This window comes from Ammospiza nelsoni, unplaced genomic scaffold (assembly GCF_027579445.1).
Source record: "Ammospiza nelsoni isolate bAmmNel1 unplaced genomic scaffold, bAmmNel1.pri scaffold_54, whole genome shotgun sequence".
NCBI lineage: Eukaryota > Metazoa > Chordata > Aves > Passeriformes > Passerellidae > Ammospiza > Ammospiza nelsoni.
The window spans coordinates 1,423,327-1,443,333 of record NW_026683192.1 but is presented as its reverse complement, the minus strand read 5'-3'; the positions used below and the strand labels follow the sequence as shown (position 1 = coordinate 1,443,333).

The 20,007-nt window shown below is 47.5% G+C and overlaps 1 pseudogene; it reads left to right on the top strand.

Moving 5' to 3' along the window:
• The first annotated feature begins 311 nt into the window (after positions 1 to 311).
• On the top strand, positions 312 to 19,379 carry LOC132087188 (zinc finger protein 239-like; annotated as a pseudogene).
• Positions 19,380 to 20,007: the final 628 nt, after the last annotated feature.

The following is a 20,007-nucleotide window of genomic DNA, read 5'->3' as shown; positions in this document are numbered from 1 at the left end:
CGGCATCACCCGGCGCAGCCGAGCCGAGCCAGCCCGGCACCTTGTGGAAGCCGTAGCGGTAGAGCTGCCGCACGAAGCTGCGGAACTGCGTGGCCCTGAAGGTGTGCGGGACCGGGGCCGGCCCATGGCCACGGCCCCTGTGGGCGCGGCCCGAGCTGAGCAGCTCCCGCTCCAAGAGGGAGCGGTCGATGAGCAGCCCCTGGGCGCGGCTGTCCCAGCGCACGGAGCGGACGCGGGGGCTGTTCACCAGGCACCAGAGCTTGGCGGGGAAGGTGCGGGCGCTGAGCCCGGCGGGCAGCGGCAGCTCCGCCATGGCATCGGTCACCGACTGTGGCCACAACGACCGCAGCGCAACGGCCGCGGCTGCGCCGGCGGCGCGCGGCCCGAGGGGAGCACTGCGCTCGGGCCCGCGGGGACGCGCGCGGCAGAGCCGGGGCTGCGGGCACAGCGCGGGCGGGGCGGCTCCGGGGCTGGCTCGGCTCGGCTCGGCTCGGCTCGGCTCTGCACGGCACGGCACGGCACAGCACAGCAGGTTATCCCCACTCTGCATCCCGTGCCTGGGTCACCATCGGTGACAGAGAGGAAGGACATTGCTCTGTTTTGGCTGGGAAAAGCATGAAAAGGGGTGATTAGAAAACATTCATTTGGTCTCCTTTTCCACAGACTAGCTGGTTTTATTTCACTATGTCTGCCTGTCTTTGGCAGAGTTGGCACATTTCTCGTCATTCGGAGTCAGCTACAGCACCAGGAATGGGAAGCAATTTTGTTAGCATTGATATCAAAGCCAAAGTGCTGCCCCATGCATGGATGGATGTTGCTTTCTTCAAGGGATTTTTGGCCTAGAGCTGTAGCAAACTCACACTGGTGTCTTCCCAAGCAGCGTTGCCTTTGTATTTCCACAGGAACCACCTCTTCTTTTTTTTCCCCCCATTTGGGGAGAGCTCCAATGCAAATGCCTCCTGCAGCCAACTCTTGTCACTGTAGACTGACAAAGGAGATCTGGCAGTGGGGAGAGACTCCCTAGAGCTGCTGTGGAGAGCTGAAGGGGGAAGCTTTGTCCCTTAGTCTTGAAGTCTTGTTGGGGAGCTGCTCGTGCTCTGGGGGACGGACACCAGTGGTGTTTATCCAAGCCTTGCAAGTTCATTCCTGTAAAGAAAGAAAGTATACGGACGCCAGATAGAGAAACAAGGTGTATGGGAGAGAGACGGGGAAAAGGAGAGGGGTAATAGAGAAAGGAGCCCTCCGCAAGCAGAGATCAATCTTCATGGAGGTAATGATCGATACTCAGTTTATTGCAAATCTCAGGGTACATTTATATGCTAATGCAGGGTTCAGCAATGGGACAATACTTATAAGTGGTTACAAAGTGTTATGTATAGGACAAAGAGCCAACATATCTTTGGTCAGGTACATAGATTGGCAAAAGTGTCAGCAGAACATTCTGCCCCATATCTTTTCTTCACATCCCTAGAACATCTTGCTTCACATCTCTTTTCCTGGGGTACATCTTGGCAAACTTCTTTATACTGTTTGCCCAAGGGCAGCATGCTTCTGGTCTAAGGCAACCTATGCAGGGTTGTGCAACTTGCTTCGATCCAGTGTCTGCTCAAAATGCTCTCTACATTCCTGAGCTTCCTGACACACTACAGAGACTTTGGGGTTGGTGTATTGGCAAACAAATTTCAGTCTGGGAACTTTTTGAAGTTCCCCGTTCTTTTTTTTTTTTCCTTTCCTCCAGAAATACTGTCATAATCTAATGCTTCCAGGGAATCTTTTCCTACTTTTTGGGGAATTCCTTTTGCTGCCCTCCCAGATCAGGCCAATTCCCAGGGCTCCTTCCCAAAGTGAGGTGCAGCCCATTGGCCTCTACTCTCCAGCTGGAACAGAAGGAAGCACAGAGTTTGCTGTTGTGGGAGAGGAGCTTCTCTTTCCTGCCTGCTTTCACTTTGGGACAGGTTGGTGTGTGCTCATTTGATAAAGGCAGGTTTAAACTCTGAAACAGTTGTGTTTCAAACTGCTCCCTTCTCCAGCTCTTCTGTGGGTATCCTTGGACAAAAGAACTCTTGGTGGGAGCTCCCTGTGGCAGGCTAAGGAAGGAGATGGATACTTCAGGGTTGTGACTGCTGAAAGCAGCTGGTTTCCAGAGGTGTCTAGAATTGGGAGTGGCTCCTTTTCTCACCTGCCTGCAGAAAAGGAAGTTGCAAAGTGGGAATTTCATTTGTGGAGATGGCCACCAGGGGTGTTTGCCAAGAGATGGGCTGGCAGAGAGGCAGGTCTCATGCTAAACTGGCTGTGTGTTTGTTTTGATGGTGGAGAGGGTCAGAGATGCAGACACAGACACCAGCTGAAGGAACAGTGTGATTTACTGTAATGCACTAATGCAAGAAAGAGTCAGGAAAGGATAAGCTAAGCAATGCACCTCAGCATTATTACAAAAGGGTGCCTCTGGTGATTCAGGAAGATCCATCACCAGGTACCCCAATGGTTTCCCCTTCATCCAGAGCTGCACATCAGCTGGGGGAAGCTGTCCCAGCCCAGCCCTGCAGAGCCACGGCCGGGAACCGGGAAATCCTGCGGTGCCTCCACCTTTGGTGGCCACGAGGCTCCCGAGTGTGCTGTGAGAGTAGCCCGGCTCTGATCCTGCTGGACGAGCAATGTGCCAGAGCTTCTGCTGGGGCACAGCTGGTGTCATTCTCCTCTTGGTTTTCTCCCTGAGCCTGCCCAGGGCTCAAGGAGGAACCAAGGCCAGGTGTGGCCTTGTCCATTTTCCTCATGCAGAAAGGTGAAGACGTGTTTCACCAGTGAATGGATGCAACATTCCTTTTGATAATAACACTTGGTTAAGGAGCAGGTACATGGAACATTGGTTTGGGAAGGTGATCTAGAGGGCAGCTTTGGCTCAGGTCCTGTTGTTGAGGCTTCAGTCAGGGTCTGTTGTTTAGGCCTTAGTCCTTCAGTATTTTGTGGTGCAAATCACACCTGTGCAGAGCTGGAAACAAACAAGTCTGTCTTTAGCACATTTGAGACAGGGAACAGGATTAGCCCTGCAAGGCCAGGCTGGGGCCCAGAGCAGAAGGCCAGCACCCTGCTTTTGCCCCCAGGCAGCCCTGCAGAGCAAGCAGCCCCTCCTGCCCAGGGGCTGAGGTGCCCGAAGCTGCCTCCCCGCTGTGCAGCTCTGCAGAGCCCGCGGGGCGCAGGGTCCTGGGCAGCCAGGGCAGCCCGGCTGCCTTGGAGCACAAGGAGTGCCCCAGAGAGAAACTGCTGCCCTTTGCTTTGGAACTGTTCCTCAGAGTCTTGTCATTAATCCACAGTGTCTGACATGTTTTCCTCTCCCAAATTTAACACAGCTTTTTGAGAAAATTGACTGATGCAGCTTCTGCTGTAGCTGGTGGTGCTTTTGTCTGCAGCTAAGGGCAGGTGATTTGGACCAAGGACAGAGTCCATTGTTAACACCCCAGCCTTTGCCAAGTCAAGAAAGCCAGTCACAATTGGGCTACCACAACTGAGCTGTTTTCCTAGGTTTTGGAAAGCTACCACCTGAAGAAACCCAACATATTTTCCTCCAGGAGGATACCAGCAGTAGCATGATTCCAATGTTTTCCACCCCTTTTCTATGTCTTTTAAGAGTTCCTCAGTTCCCAGCAGGAATGAAACGACATGTGATAATGTGATTTGAGAGCTCTGTGTTGTTCGTTGCCACATGAGTGTTCATGACAAGCTAGACACCCCACTCGTGGCTCTGTGGAGTTAAATTTATCCCAAATCTGTGCAAACAGCAGCCCCGAGATGCTGAGAAGAGCAAGCACAGTGGGTGGGTGTGCATGCACACACCCAGAGGCTGACTGCTGTGTGGGCAGAAGGTTTTGAACTGTTGTAAATCATCACACTCCCAAGCTGGAGGAAGAAAACAAATCTATATGAAAAGATATAAATCTATATGGAATGAAAAGATATCAAAATGAATGAAATAATACATATTAATTTATCATATATGTAATTTAACACCTACAAACTATTGCCGGCAGGAGGTCTCTGTACAAATCACGAACATGGCAGGGCTGCTGAGGAACACACCTCGAGCTGTTTGTTTTCCAGCATCAGTCTCATTCCATGGTTATGACAATGGGAAGATGCCAACAGCTCACACCTCTGGCAGTGGGCAATGAACTTAATGGTACAACTTACTTGAAAAGTTTTTTGACCAATCACACAAAGCAGAAGCATATTGACAGTAGTTCTACCCAACCACTATAAGCACACGTACCATTGGTTAAAACACTGCTTGCTTATTTTGAATACAATACCTGCTTGTAAACCTTAAAACACAATGCACCGAGCTCCATTATTAAGCTTAGAAGTTCCTAATATCTTGCTAGAGATGTTTTTTTGAAGCTTAGGGAGTCATTCTAGCCAAGTATTAATACACAGACCATTGTTCTTTTTGTCCTTACTTTTCTACTTCTTATATAAGTTTTCTGCTGACAAATCTTATGGCTGCTGCTTAGCTCTAATTGCAGTTCTGCTGTCTCTGAGGCCTGCCTTTTGCAGCTTTCCCAAAACCCTCTGATTTGAAGGATTCCCACAATTGCCCCTTGTGAGAGTCTGTCCTAATTTTCCCTCATCTGCCTCACGATCGTCCTTGGGACACCACTGAAGAGAAGGACCCCCCCCCCGTCTATATCTGGCTCTGATGGAGAAAAGTCACATGCCACAGGCCCTGAGACCTGAAAGCTCAGTTTTGAGCTATTGTTTTCACAGGTGTGTTTGCTGTATGCTAAGAAGAGGGCACCATGCCCCGTTTGCAACAATAGCAGCTCTGGAAGCTGCCTCACCTCTCGGCCTGGCTGGAATTCTCCTGAGTTTCAGGTGGTCTCCCACAGAAGACCCTCGCCTGTTTTACAACCACCGTGACAGACAGACTAAGATGTAAGAAGCTTCTCCACTAAAGACTGAGACATGAAACTCCTGAAAGGCCCCTCTGCTCCTTCCAAGGACTGGGACTGAAACCCCCAGCCCGGGGGAGGTGTGTGGGGAGGTAAGCTGACCGAAGTGAGATGTTTACCTGCAGATTGTGACCACTGGACCAAGAATACAATGGCTCTCGCTTACTGCTAAGAACATAGACTACCTGTTACATCTATCAAGCTCATTTACTGCTGAGAACATGGACTACCTGTAGTTATTTCAATACATCTGTTCCCTATTGTATCTGTTTCCCCCCCCTCACAATTTTCAGTAATAAAAACCTCTGAGTTAGCTAGAGCCTTTGAGATCTCCCCAGCGTAGCAGATGGACCCTCGGCTGGACTGCACCAAAGGACTTTGTCTCTGCATTGGTAGCTATATCCCCTCTCTCTCTCTCTCTCTCTCTCTTTCTCTCTGTTTTTCTCTCCCTTAATCCCTCTATCGCATTTTTGCTGTAGTTATTTCAGTAAAACTACATTTGTTTTGATTATCACTGCAAACCCCCTTGTACCGTGTTGGTTTTTGCATTCTGAGATCATTCCTACGAACCATTAGGTCATCTGTCCACTAAGGACGGACCCTGACACCCCTCTCGGTACAACTAAAAAGAAACCTTTGTAACCGTGTTGTTTATTAACTACCTTGCATTTCATAGCTTTACTATAGTATATCTGCTTACTTCTTGCTTAAAGCATCCTTTTTGCTCGCATTAAGCCTTGCTGTATTACAACACAGCAATTTTAATGCTGTGGAAGTCCAGTCAGTTCAAAAGGGCATAAGTCATGTCTGATAGCAATTACAAGTCGTTGTCCAAAAAAAGTCTTGCCTGTTCCAAAGTTTTAATTCAAAACCTTCCTCCACGTCTATACTATCATCCACCATCTGTGTGAGATTTCAAGAACTCTCTGTGAATCTATTTCCTACCTTTCTCTCTTGTGTGATAAAAACTTCTTTGATAGTTTCGTCCATCATTTGTCACACACACCGAATTATGCAAGGCATTACTATTACTATCACTACCAAAATCTTAGCCAAGGTTCCCTTAGCCAAGGTGCAAAGCTCCATCCTTGGAACAAATCATCTAACCATGACCCACCATCTTCTTTAATTGGAGCTGTCAAATCTTTCCGCTTTTGTAGGCTTTTGTGGATAGACTCAGAGTGATCAGACAGGTTCATGCAACACAATCCTTCAAATTCCTCACAACCAAGCCCATGTGCCTGTGAAAGAAAATCAATTCCTGCTCTGTTCTGTAAGGTTGCATGTCTGACAGCACTAACATCAGTAATCATGTCACTAATTGCAATGGAAGTAGCACTGTTGAGACAGAGTAAAGATCCATTCTGAATTAGGTGAAGTGTCTAAGAGAGGTGAAAAGTCTGTAGGCCAAAGCTGAAGGAAGAACTTGCATGCCCAGACAGCAAGGAGACAGAGAAAGAAAAACAGAAAAGACCACAAGGTCAATTTGCCCCCGACTTAGAAATTCCTTTGATAAAGAAGAACTGGTGCTAAATGTCACACGGAATGAATATGTATGAACTTACTGTGAAACTGTATGCATATGCGTTTGGAAGGGGGATAAAAGAAGACCCGAGCTCTTCAGAGGCACGCATGCCTTGTTGGGGGACTTGCGGTCCGGCGCGTGTCGTAAATAAACATACCGGGCTTTACAACTTTTATAAAGTTGTGAGGTTTCTTCTTTTCTCTGCAAAATATTATGGCGAGCCAAGCCAGGAGTTCTCTGTCCCCGCAGGGGCAGGGGAGATAGACGGACCTCCAAGGCGCGCCCTAGGATTTTTTCCTGGTGGGGCTCCGCTCGTCTCAGCTTGCCACCTGCGAGGACAGACAACGACCTGCTGGCCTGCGGAGGAAGATACGGTATGTACTGGGGGGCCCCTGGGGGAGGGAAAGGAGAGCAAGGGAGTAAACCACCCGGAGACGTCTGGGTTCAGCTGATAGAGCAGCTGTATTAGAGATGGGGTTCATCGTTCTGATAGAGCAGACCGCTAGCGGCTCTGGGGGTGAGCCGGGTGAACCCGTGTATGTGTGTTGGGGGTTCATAGTTCTGATAGAGCAGAACCGCTAGAGGCTCTGGGGGTGAGCCGGGTGAACCCGTGTATGTGTGTGTTGGGGGTTCATAGTTCTGATAGAGCAGAACCGCTAGAGGCTCTGGGGGTGAGCCGGGTGAACCCGTGTATGTGTGTGTTGGGGGTTCATAGTTCTGATAGAGCAGAACTGTTGAGCCCGTGTGTGTTTTGTTTGCCTGTGTGTGATGTCCGGACACTGTGTTGCTGTATGGTTAATATGTGCATTGTGTGGTCGGTGCACTGTGTTTCTAATCGTGCAAGTGTGTAAGTGTATGGTGTATAAAAGAGAATAAATCTACAGTGCGGGGGGGTCAGTACTACCCGTGTTTGAAGCAGCCGAGTGAGGCCTGAGGCGCCGGCTGCAGCAGGCTGAGGGGGCAGGGACAGAAGTGCCCCACAGAGAAGCGAGTAGAAGAATGTCAGTGATGGTATTTATCGTGTTTAAATGTAGTGATTTGTGTAGATCTGGTACATTTTAACCGTGAGTATGAGCTCAGAGAATTCCTTTGCCTTGGATGTTTGATTTTGATCTGCAGACTGTATGATGTTATTTTGATTGTGTCCAAGAAAATTGATGTGAGTAAATGCTGAATTATGGTATGCTATGTTGTGTTGAGAAAAGCGAGCACTTTGAGAGATATGCCCTTTCCCAGTGGTTTTGTGTGGTGATTTTCTTCTGCTGCATTGTGGTAATTTGATTTTCATTGTATAGTAGTGTTTGTGGAGATTTTAAGATTTTGTTGCAACAAGAGTGGCATTTTACATAGGAGAACTATAGTACAGTGATTTATGCTTAACTACGATAGAGTTAAAGGAATTATAAGAATTCCCCCCCTCACAGCAATTCAAGCCTTGGCTCTAGGGAATTTGAGATAAAGGGGGGTGCGGGTGCGAGTGTTTGTGTCTGTGGGCATATCAGAGTTTCGGCTGTGACTAACACAGCCTTTTGGCAAAGCAGTAAAACAAGTGTAAGTAGACACAGGGCTTAATTAGATTGTGCAAGAAGAGAACTAGAACAGACTGATATTTTGTCTGATCAGAATATAGTGTCTATATCACGTTTTTGATTAGCATGCTGTGTGAGGTGACAGTGGCTGTCCCCTGGGCACAGGGACAGCTCTGGCTGCCCCGTCTCCCCAGGGAACACGGGATTGGCCTGTGAGCAAAAGCTGGATGTGCAGTTATTATTGCAGTGCGGTGTTTTTGAGAAACACTGGTTTTGCTGTTCTAGTAAGTGTTAGGGCACATGTAAATTAGAGGTTTCTGGTCAAACGGATTCAGAACCTAAGGTCTTAGAACTTGTGTGTGTGGGAACCACATCTGATACCTGCCACCTGGAGCTGTGTGTATAGGAGGAAAACTGAGAAACTACTGTGAAGGTCTGTAAAAAGGTTTGAGTGGAAGCGAGATAGGGCAAGGAGAAATAAATAATGAGAACTGACCAGAGCAAAGAGGTTCCTAAATTAGCCCCTTTTGGGAGGGTCTCACTGGGAGAAGGCTGCCAGTAGAAGCAGCTCAGAAAATAAAAAGATTTATAATACTTCATTGCTGTTAGTACTGTTTTAAAATAGGAGGATAAATGGGATAGAGTTTTGTATGCTGAAATGTCTTTGTGTTTTAAGAAATCACCCAGATTTCTTGAAAAGGGAAAACAAGGCAAAGAGAAAGCAAATCAAACATGTTGTTCAGCATGCAGCATAAGATAGCAACGTATGAAATCAGGCAAGGATTATCATGCTGAAATGCAAAGCAATCACAGTTCACAAAATGAGTACATATGATTTGCTAAAGGCTCCTCCCAAAGTAAGGGAGGAAGGGTAAAGATGACCTCCCCAAAAGGGAAGAATTTTTGTTGACACAAGGGCCATATATTCAGTTTTAAATAAAGCTTTAGTACCTGTGGAGAATGTTTATGTTGCAGTGTGGGGAACAACTGAACAACTGGCCAGTCTGAGAAGGCATCCTTGTGCAAACCTTTAAAGTAGTATGTGTACTATGTGTACCTAAAAATTGTACCTTTTGTACAATTTGCTCAATTTGCTAAACATTCTCAAATGAGAAAGGTTACTCTAGAGGCAAATGATATAAAGATGTTAGGCTTAACATTAACAGACACTGAAATTAAGAGAGACATTAGTAAGGAGATATTAGAATAAGTAAACAAGTGTTTTCAAGGGTATGGGCCTCTGCTGTACCAGGGAGAGTGAAAGATGCTCCCCCATGAGCATCAAGTTTAAGGAAAGAACACAACTAGTGAGAACTGAGTAGTACCCTCAAAAGGAAAATAAGGAAGGAATCAGCCTAATAACTGATAGTACTGGATTAAGGGCTGTCAATAAGATAACACAGAATTTATACCCTGTGGTAGCAAATCCATATACCTTACTAACTTGTTTAACACCTGAGCTAACCTGGTTCACTGTTTTAGGCCTAAGAGATGCCTTCTTTTGCCTCCCTATCCACGAAGCCAGCCAGAAAATTTTTGCATTCAAACACAAGCTCACATAGTCCATGTGCCTGAAGACTTCAAGATTCCCCACTCCGATTGGAGAACAGCTTGCAAAGACCCAGAGTCCCGGGAAGCTCCACAAGAGGAAAGGAGGCTGTTGCAGTACGTGGACGATCTTCTAGTAGCCACTCGGATGAGGGAAGCGAGAGAAGCCTGGACGGTAAGCCTTTTGAATTTCCTAGGACTCCAAGGACGCAGAGTCTCAAAGAAAAGGCACAGGTAGTGAAACAGAAGGTAATCTACCTGGGGTAAGAAGTGAGTGCTGAGCAGCAGACTTTAAGGCAGGGAAGCCCTATGGTCTGCTCGCCAGACCCCTCTATGCTCTTATTGCCAATGGAAACAGAGATCTCCAGTGGACACAAGACACCACATGGGCCTTTCGCCAGATAGAGAGAGTGCCCTCATGTCAGCTCCAGCTTTGAAACTTCCAGATGTAAGTAAACCATTCTTTCTATTTTTCCCACGCAAGGAATTGCCCAGGGAATACTGGCTCAGGACTTGGACCCTTACTGAAGGGCAGTTGCTTACTTCTCTAAGCAACTAGATGCAACAGCCAAAGGATGGCCAGGTTGCCTCAGAGCTGTAGCAGCAGTCGTGCTGAATATTCAAGAGGCATGCAAGTTTACCCTGGGACAAAAATGACTGTGCTAGTGTCCCACACAGTGTCCGCAGCACTGGAAGTAAAGGGTGGCCACTGGCTCTCACCACAGAGGTTTCTGAAATGCCAGGCCATCATGGTAGAGCAAGACAATGTAGAAATAGTGGTGACTAATATTGTCAACCCAGCTTCTTTTCTCAGTGGACACCATAGTTGCCTAGAGACCACCAAAGCTACGTACTCCCGCCGCCCAGACTTAAGGGACACTCCTCCAGACTATGCAGAGACCTGGTTCACTGACAGGAAAGCGACATTGCAAAGTTCACAGTGACTACCTGCAGAGAGGTAATCGAGTCTCGACCCTTACCAACAGGTACCTCTGCGCAGAAGGCTGAGATAATTGCCCTGACCCGTGCCCTGGAAAGGGCAAAAGGGAGGAGAATAACCATCTACACAGACCCAAGGAATGCATTTGGAGTCATACATGCACATGGAGCCATCTGGAAAGAGAGGGGACTGCTGACCTCACAGGGAAAGAAGAGACAATCCAGCTGCTGGAAGCAGTTCAGCTACCTGAAAAGGCATATTAAGGCACACTAGAGAGTGAGCTTAAAATTGGAGGAAAGAAATGAGCTGGCGGATGGAGAGGCAAAGAAAGCAGCAAAGGGTGAGGTACAGATTTTCCTCGAAGGTAAGCCATAATACAATAATACTAACCAAAAGAGATGTACAACTGCAAGGGGTGGGCTCCCATTGAAAGAGAGCTAGTAATCCCTTCCCATTTTCGTGGTTACTAGTGAAGGAAGGGCACTAGAAAACACACCAGGGCCTAACTACTTAAAAGCCTTTTATAGAGTGTGGCTCCTTTCTCAAAATGACCAAGGCTGCGAGTGATACTGAGTGCATTGAAATGAAGTGTTGACTTTGAAGCAGTAATTTCCACAGGCTTTCTAGAACACACATCTGATTGAAACAATCGTTGTATTGTTGTCAGGAATTTATATGCCACTATCAGTCAGGTAAGCCGACAATGTGATCCTTGCCTCCAGACTAACCCCAAAATACCCCCCGGCCAAAACTCGGTCAGACTGGGAGAGGCCATGGGCCTGTACAGCGGTGGCAAATTAACTTTTCAGAACTCCCAAGGAAAGGGGGGTATCAGTGTTTACTGGTATTGATAGATACATTTTCAGGGTGGCCAGAAACATTCCCCACCAGAACTGTCAAAGCTCAAGAGGTGACCAGATTATTTTTATAAGGAATAATACCACGCTTCAGAGTTCCAGCCACGATATCCTCAGATAAAGAATCACATTTCATTTCCAAAATAGTGCAACAGATTAGTAGCCATCTGGGCATAGATCAGGAACTTCACATCCCATACCGCCCCCAATCAAGAGGCCGGGTGAAGAGAATGAATCAGTTGATTAAGCAGCAAATCATAAGACTGGGGCAAGAAGTTAATCTACCCTAGCCCCAGCTCTTCCACTAGCACTATTGCAAATTCAAACTAAACCTTGAGCTAAAGGAATGCTGAGTCCTTTTGGAATGCCTTACAGAAGACCATATAGTATACAAAGGGAATGTCCAGAATGTCCACCTACATGGTGGCATTAAGCAAACAGCTCAGAGTAATTGAGAAACATGTGGCTGGAACTCGGAGCAGGGAGTTAGATAGCCTGGGGATGATGTATATGTTAAGTCTCTTACAGAGAAGACTTCGGAACCACAGTGGGACAGACCACTGCGAGTACTTCTCACCACCTTCACTGCAATCACAATCAAGGAGCAGAATGCCTGGATCCATCACTCTCGGGTGAAGAAGGCCCAGAAACCCCTTAAGGAGTGACGCCAGGAGACAATGAACTGAGATTAAAACTTACTCGGGCAAAATGAGTACATTGCGGTCGGGAGTAGCTCATATTTTAGTTTGTAGAATTGTATTGTGTGTAATCATAACTGAAGTTTCAGAACTTGAGAGTACCTCTGTTCAAAGTAATGCTAAATGGCCTTGGTCCCTGGCATTTAATCAGTATACTGGATCCATAGGAAAACCTTCTGAGATAAAAGATTTAAACATATCTACTGTAGTAATCCACGAGAATCAGGTATGTGAGAAGCAAGAATGGCAAGAACAGGAACTGTGGACTCTTCAAGGAATCAGAGGAGAAGAAATCAAAGTAGGGTGCCAGGTCATCAATAGGGTAGCTTATGAGAGACCAGATGTAATTAGTGTCTGAACCTCCCCTGGTGTACATGAACACCAGGAAGTCTGTGATAACCTAAGTGAATCAGACTGTTGGTGTAATTTCACCTTGATACAGCCTGTAGAAGTGACCTGCCTTTGAGCTCGAATTAATATCAGACTTTCATTTGAATTCAAAGTAGATGTGACTGAACAACAGCTATTATTCAATCCAGAATGGTCTCTCAAATGTGTGGAGTTGATAATGCAAATTAACATCTCAAAAATCCAACCAGCCTGCTCCTCCTTCCTAAAAACTCCCTTTGAGGGCTGGACACTGCACTTTTTACCACAGCAGGGCCTTATACACCCCATACTAGTTCAGACTAAAACAGGCATATCTCAGGAAATCAGTTTCCTTAGGTCATTTTCCAAGCCAGTTGGCTGAACACTCAGGCAATGACTGGTAAAGGGTGCTGAACTGCAGGTGGTAAATTAACCCAAGCAAGGAAGGTGATTTTCTTTATTTATAGCTATCCCTTTTCCTACTGAGATTTGGATCAGTGATTGTCCCAGTCTGAGGCAGTTGGATTCTGCTTAAAAGAGGTAGAGAGAGACTCCCCCTCAGAGCTCAGCAGCAGGCTGTAAGATTTTGAGCATCACTTTTGTGCTGAGTGTTTCAAGTAGCAGAAACCTGATCCCAGTTTCTTCTGAAGCACTGCAATGAATTTAAGCTCTTCTCTCAGACTTCCCCCTTCATTATTTACTTGAGGCTTGGACCTGAAACTAGGGGCAAGGTGGGTGAAGTTTCGTAGACCAAGAGAGACATTCCTGCTTGCCACACATCTGGGAAATCAGGTGCTCTGGAGGGGGAAGGAGATTCCTGAGGTCTCTACATTTCAGAACAAACATCTGCCTCAAATATGACCTAAACCTCTGTCAGATACACTTGTGAAGTGTGTCTGAATTTGCAGTGTGAGCCAGCACATCCCTCTGGCAGGGAGGGATGGTCATAAACAGAAAGCAGTTCCTGTTCCCCATAACAAACATCTAACTGGCATATTAGGGACAAGATTAGGAGTTCTAAATGGAATTGATTCAGAAATACTGGTGAATAAACTGGCCACTGCAGCAGGTAGCCTAACAAAATTGAAGCAGCCTTTATAGTAATCTCTATTGGCATTAGAAACTAGCCAGTGACAGATTTCAAAAGTACTGCCAAAGTAAGGAAGTATGAAAAGGCCAGGGACCAAGACCACAAGTTGATAGTAGAAACACTTAGTATAGTACAAGATAATGTGTCTTTAGCTTTCAGTTGTATACAAGCACAGTTATGGATACAAGCAACAGCAGCTCTGATCATATGGGAAAGGGGTGAAGGTAATTTTCCAGCTAAAATTCAAGAAATTGTGTGGGATAATGCAATTGATATTGAAAGGAAGTTTCAATCCTGGCAGACTATGGTGAATTTCACCTATGATCCTGTTTCTAATGTGGCAACTGCCTTTGTGCTTACCATACATAATGCCACTGTTTATGTTGTCCATCCCATCATTGCTCTAGGATCAAACCATGAAAAAACAATACTCTATCCTTCAGAACATAGAGTATGGGCACGAAAGATGAATGGAAAGTGGCAGACAGTAAACTTAGAATCCTGCATTACTAGAGAACAGATGGGATTCATTTGCGAAAGCAATACTATTAATGCTCAAGATGTGTGTTTGGACACTGAACAGAGTATTTGTCCCTTCAAAGTCCATCCAGTCACTGACCAGAAAACTGTGCTCGTATATACTGGAAAAGGGGGTATGCTTGAGAACTGCTTGTGCTGCTGTACAAATTGATAGCAATGATGTTATTCTGTCTAGTAGAAACCATTCTAATCTCTGTATATGTAATTTTGTTAAGATTATTGGATGTGATCTTTGGGTGGTCACCAACTGCGAATAGAATCTTTAATAAGTTGTGTCACCCCATTGTAGTCTTACTAATATTAGTTGGGATAAGTTTAGGACTATCTATTATATTGTTAATTTGGTACTGGAGAATGCTACAACAAATAGCTGTACTAACATCTTTGTCAAAAGCACACAGTGAAGCACTAAAAGACACTTACTGTTGTGAAAGTTTTCATTAAGTAAAAGAATTTACTTATTTCCTAGGAAAGGGGGGAATGAGACGGAGTGGGGATCCATTCTGAATTAGGTGAAGTGCCTGGAAGAGGTGAGAGGTCTGTAGGGCCAAAGCTGAAGAAAGGCCGCATTCCAGAGACAGCAAGGAGACAGAGAAAGAAAAACAGAAATTACCGCAAGGTCGATCTGCCCCAGACCTAGGAATTCCTCTGATAAAGAAGAACTAGTGCTAGATGTCACACGGAATGAATATGTATGAACTTATTGTGAAACTGTATGCATATGCATTTGGGAGGGGGATAAAAGACGACCTGAGGTCTTCAGAGGCACGCATGCCTTGTTGGGGGACTTGCGTCCGGCGCGTGTCGTAAATAAACATACCGGGCTTTACAACTTTTATAAAGTTGTGAGGTTTCTTCTTTTCTCCGCAAAACAGTTTGGGGAAAAAGGAAGGTATGAATGCCTTGGGTTGAGGATTGTCCCACCCCAGTCCATCTCCAGAAGTCACCCAATGTCAATAAAAATCTCCAAAAATCAAGAGTGAATCAAAATAGCCACATGGATTGTCCCATGTCCAGTCTCACCCCTCTGGGGTTCTGGTTGTCCCACATCTCAGGGCTGCTGGGGATCCCATGGGTCCTGGGGATCCCCCATCTCCAAGGTCCTGCCTAGGGGTTCTGGGGGGTTCTGGGTTCCCCCTCTCCAGCTTCCCCGCAATCCAGCCACTTGGGGCTCCCCCCTCTCCGCACCACCCTACCCTGGTTTAGGGCAAATTTGGGAGAAAATCCCGAAAAGGGGTTTCCTCAGATTCATGCAGATTATTCCACAGCTGATTTAGTAAAATATTTCCTTGGAGAAAAGTGCAAAAAACCTGTTTATTTAGCAGGTAAAGCATTCACCAGCACAACAAATGAACAATATTATACAATAAGACATCTTGCTACTCCAAAAGAGATGACAAACTCAGAAAGTTTCTCTGTGGGCTGTAGCTCGGCTCACTCAGTCTCTTATCAGTCTCTTATCAGTTCCTCCAGCACTGGGAATGTCCAGCCCAGGCCTGGCCTGGTGGGCCACAGGTGCGAGGTGCTGGTGGTGTTCTGAGTGTTCTGTTTCAAGCAATTTTAAACTGCACCAAAGAAAAAGGAAAACAACAGTTGGGGGAACTTCTCTGCCTCAGTGAGCTAAAAACTAACTAAAAGCAAAGGAGAGCTCTGTCCTGCCCTCTGTCCATCCAGAAGCTGGAATGTGGAGGAGTGAGTGCAGTTTCTGAAAACAAATTGTGCACTTCTTCCTCCTTTCCTTCACTCTCAGAACCAGCCTTAAATGTGCAGAACTCATTTCCGGGCTAAACAGACCGATGGGGTACGAGCATCATGAAGTCACCCCAGGACACCCCTGTCAGGGTCAGGGGGTCCCGTCCCCACCTCATCTCCGGGCTGCTGGGGGTCCCCCAGCTCTGGTATCGCCCCTTTCCCTCTCCCTACCCCAGGGGTCCCCCGTTCCACAGCCCCGGCTCTCACGGGGATCCCCAAAACCAATGTCCCACCCTGTTGGTACCGGGCCATCCCCACGTGGACCCCCTGGAACCCTCCCGAGGGGCGATTGGGGCTCCTCTGCCCCGGAAAATGCTCCTCTTAGAGAGCCCAGAGATATCCAGGGCTCGAGTCTGGGATCTGCCAGCTCCGAACACTCTCCAAAAAAATCCTCCTGGAGACCCCTGGCTGGAGTTACTTGGGAATTCAGCTACTTGAGCTGGGCTTCTTCTGAGACTCTCAACAGCCTTGTGTGCCTCACCATGGGGTGAATGAACCTGTCAGTCTCGTTGGTATCATTTGCTCCCTTTCCTCCAGTGATTTTAACAAACTTTTCAAGGAAGGACAACAAAATATTTTCTTTACACAGGGCACCCACAACAGTTATTTTCCTCACCAGTTCTCCCATAAGTTCTCCAGGAGGAAGGAGAGACTGCGTCCAAGTTTTCAAGAGTTCTTCCAGAAAGAACCACAACCTCCTCAGTGAAGGGAGCCATGATGTTGTCAAAGGCACTTGGGGTCAGAGAACAGTGCCCTGAACTCACTGTGCAAAAATAATGTCGCAATCTGGTTAATTGTTATAGAGATGCCTTTGCCCCAAATAAGATGCTAACGAGACCAAATCCAAAATGGATTTTATTGAACAGTAAATGTGAGGTAGAGAGAGGTGGAAAGAAAGAGAAGAGGGAGAGCAAGGGAAAGACAGAGACCTTCCTGGGACAGGGGAAGTGTGACATTGTCCCCTGTGTGTGTGGCCTTCCCGGGTTGAGGATTTTACACCTGAGCCAGTTTGGGTAAGGGGGGTGGCGTTCGCCCCCTGAGCAGGGATTACCCCACTGTTTCAGGTTGCAATGCAAGATGCAACCAAATGCATGTTTTCAATCCACTTGTTCATCAACTGCTATAAACAGGTGGGGCAGTGTTCTTTATCTCTTCCAGGACTCAGCACTGAAAACGCCCTCCAGGGGAGATATCTTCTGTGAATGGGCCATTGAGTGTCACTGCAGGACTGATAAAATTCCATCATCCCATTGTGGGACACTCCCCCCAGGGGGAGGATCCAAGCATTCCTACCTGGATATAAGCTGAGGCTTGCAACACCAGGAGCAGCTTGCCTACTGGATTCCCAGAGGACAAGACCTCCATAACCACCAGTGGACCTTCAGAGGAAGACCAGACCCTTCTACAGGATCACTGTTTTGACAGAATCACACTCATCATGCCAACAGGACTGCAGCCACCATTTAATGGGACTGCTGCCACCACCCTGACCAACAGGGTGTCAGGTTATATCCTGACTCTGTCAGTTAAAAGCAGTATTTCTGTATCATTGCCTTGATCTTCACTTTCTTATTAAATTGTAATCCTGTCTTAGATTCTCCTCCTAGTCTGCCTTCAAACCAATACAGATGACCATGTGCTCACCCCTTGTTTTCCTCCCAGAACAGGATTTCCCATTCCCAAACCTTGATTGGATGGAGGAGGAAGATGCGAGGAAGAGGAAGGAGCCCTGGGATACCCGGGCAGGTGAGGAGGAAGGCAGTGCCCCTTTTCCCCTCACTCCTGCTCCATCTCCCAGCCCAGCACGGCCCCTGGCTGCAGGAAAACCCCGCTGCCAAATCCGTCCTGCTGGGGATGCACTGGGGGGATCTCCTTCCCCTTCCCTCAGGTACGGAGACAAATCCCATCCTCTCCTTGTCCTTCCTCCCCCAGAGAATGAGCTGAGGATGGAGACTAGTGAGGATAAATCTCCATAGCAGAACCTCGTGGATGAGGCTGTTTTGAGAGGCTCCGTGGCACAGGAATCCAACAGGGAAGAAAAGCTGCAGACATCCCACATGAGGAGGGGCTCCAAACCCAGCCCAGGGTGCTCTGAGTAGGAAAGATCCAGCCTGAGCCAGGAAGGTGGACAGAGCTTCAGCCAGAGCTCAGAACTGGTGGTTCATGAGCAGCTTCATGATGGGGAGAAGGCTTCAAGTGGGAAGAGCTTCAGGCAGAGCAGCACCCTGATCAGCCACCAGATGATCCACATTGAGGAATGGGCCTACGAATATGGGGAATATGGGAAGGTCTTCAGCTGCAGCTCTGCCCTTGTGACCCACCAACACATCCACACCGGGAAGAGGCCCTACGAGTGTCCCCAGTGTCAGAAGAGGTTTCAGACCAGCTCCCATCTCCTCCAGCACCAGCGAATTCACACGGATGACAGGCCCTTCCCCTGCCCTTACTGTGGGATGGGTTTCAAGCAAAACTCCAACCTCATCACCTACCAGTGCATCCACACTGGTGAGAGGCCTATGAGTGTCCCAAGTGTTGGAAGAGGTTTCAGAGCAGTTCAGATTTCCTCAGGCACCAGCGGATTCACACAGAGGAGAGGCCCTTCCGCTATCCCAACTGTGGGATGGGTGTGGTAGTCAGGGAGAGGCTCTGCGGAAGATGCCGCGATGTCACGGAAAGCCAGGACCCTCTGTTCCCCATAGATAAGACCCTCAGTTACTCATAGATAAGAAACTAACAATAGGAATGTGGCCCCACTAACAGTAGGAATGTTGCCCCACTGAAAGCAGTAACTTTCTACTCCTTACCCAGTACTTTTCCATTCCCTACTAACCGTAGGTAAGAAGGACAAACCCCTTTTTGACGTAGAGACCCCTAAGCCTATAAGACCCCAGAAGAAGAAGTAATAAACGCCTTTTGACCGTCCACCACATTGGTGTCTGCGTGTGTCATTGGCCCGAACGGCCCTGGAGAGTGGGCTGTTGAGCTGTACCTCAGAACCAGGTCGCCTGCCTTGGTATAGAAGGCAACACAAGGGCTTCAAGAAGAACTCCAACCTCGTCAGGCACCAGCTCATCCACACTGCGGAGAGACCCTACGAGTGTGGGGAATGTGGGATGAGCTTTAGCCAGAGCTCCAACCTGATCTGCCACAAGAGGACCCACACCATGGGACAGCCCTACGAGTGTGGGGAGTGTGGAAAGAGCTTCAGGCAGAAGTCCCACTTGAACCACCACCAGAGGATCCACACTGGGGAAAAGGCCATACAAGTGTGGGGAATGTGAGATGACTTTCAGTTGGAGGTCCCAGCTGATTGTCCACCAAATGATCCACACTGGGGAGAGGCCCTACGGGTGTCCTGAGGGTAGGAAGAGGTTTCAGACCAGCTCCCATCTTCTCCAGCACCAGCAGATTCACACCGAGGAGACACCCTTCCACTGCCCCAACTGTGGGAAGGGCTTCAAGCACAACTCCACCCTCATCACCCACCAGCACATCCACACTGGGGAGAGGCCCTACGAGTGTCCCCATTGTGGGAAGAGCTTCTCCAGCAGCTCTAACTTGACCAGACACCAAGGGAGGCACCAGTAAGGGAAGTCCTGCAAATGCCCCGACTGCAGGAAGAGCTTTGTGCACTGCTCAAACTTCATCTCCCATGTGAGGACCCATGTTGGTCAGAGCCTTGATGATCCACATTCCCTGTGATCCATGTTGGGAAGACACATGGCTGGTTATCCTTTTCATTTGGCCCTAATTTTCTTGTGAATTATCTTCTTTCCTTAAAACCACATGAAATAGGCGTAAAAAGAATTAAATTGATCAGAGATGTTTTAAGTCTCACCATTTTACAGGTATTTCAGGGGGAATTTATGGTTTGGGGAAATATTCTGGAAGATTTGTGGGTTCTTCTCTGGTAGAAGCTTTGTCCATCTTCATGGCACAGGGTGGCTCTTTCCTCCTCAGAGCATCCTGGGTTGGGTATGGAGCCCCTCACCCTGTGGGATCTCTTGGGCTTTTCCTCCCTGTTGGATTCTTTTAGGTAGTGTTCTCCATCTCTTTGCATTCCAAGAGCCAAGAGGGATCAATCTGTTGGCTCAAAATCATTCAGTCCCACTGAAACAACTAAATCTTACCCAAAAAAGGCTCAGTTGCACCTTAACATGCTTTCTTCCCACCTCAGAAAAATTCAGTCCATGCTGAAATTACTCGATTCCACAGC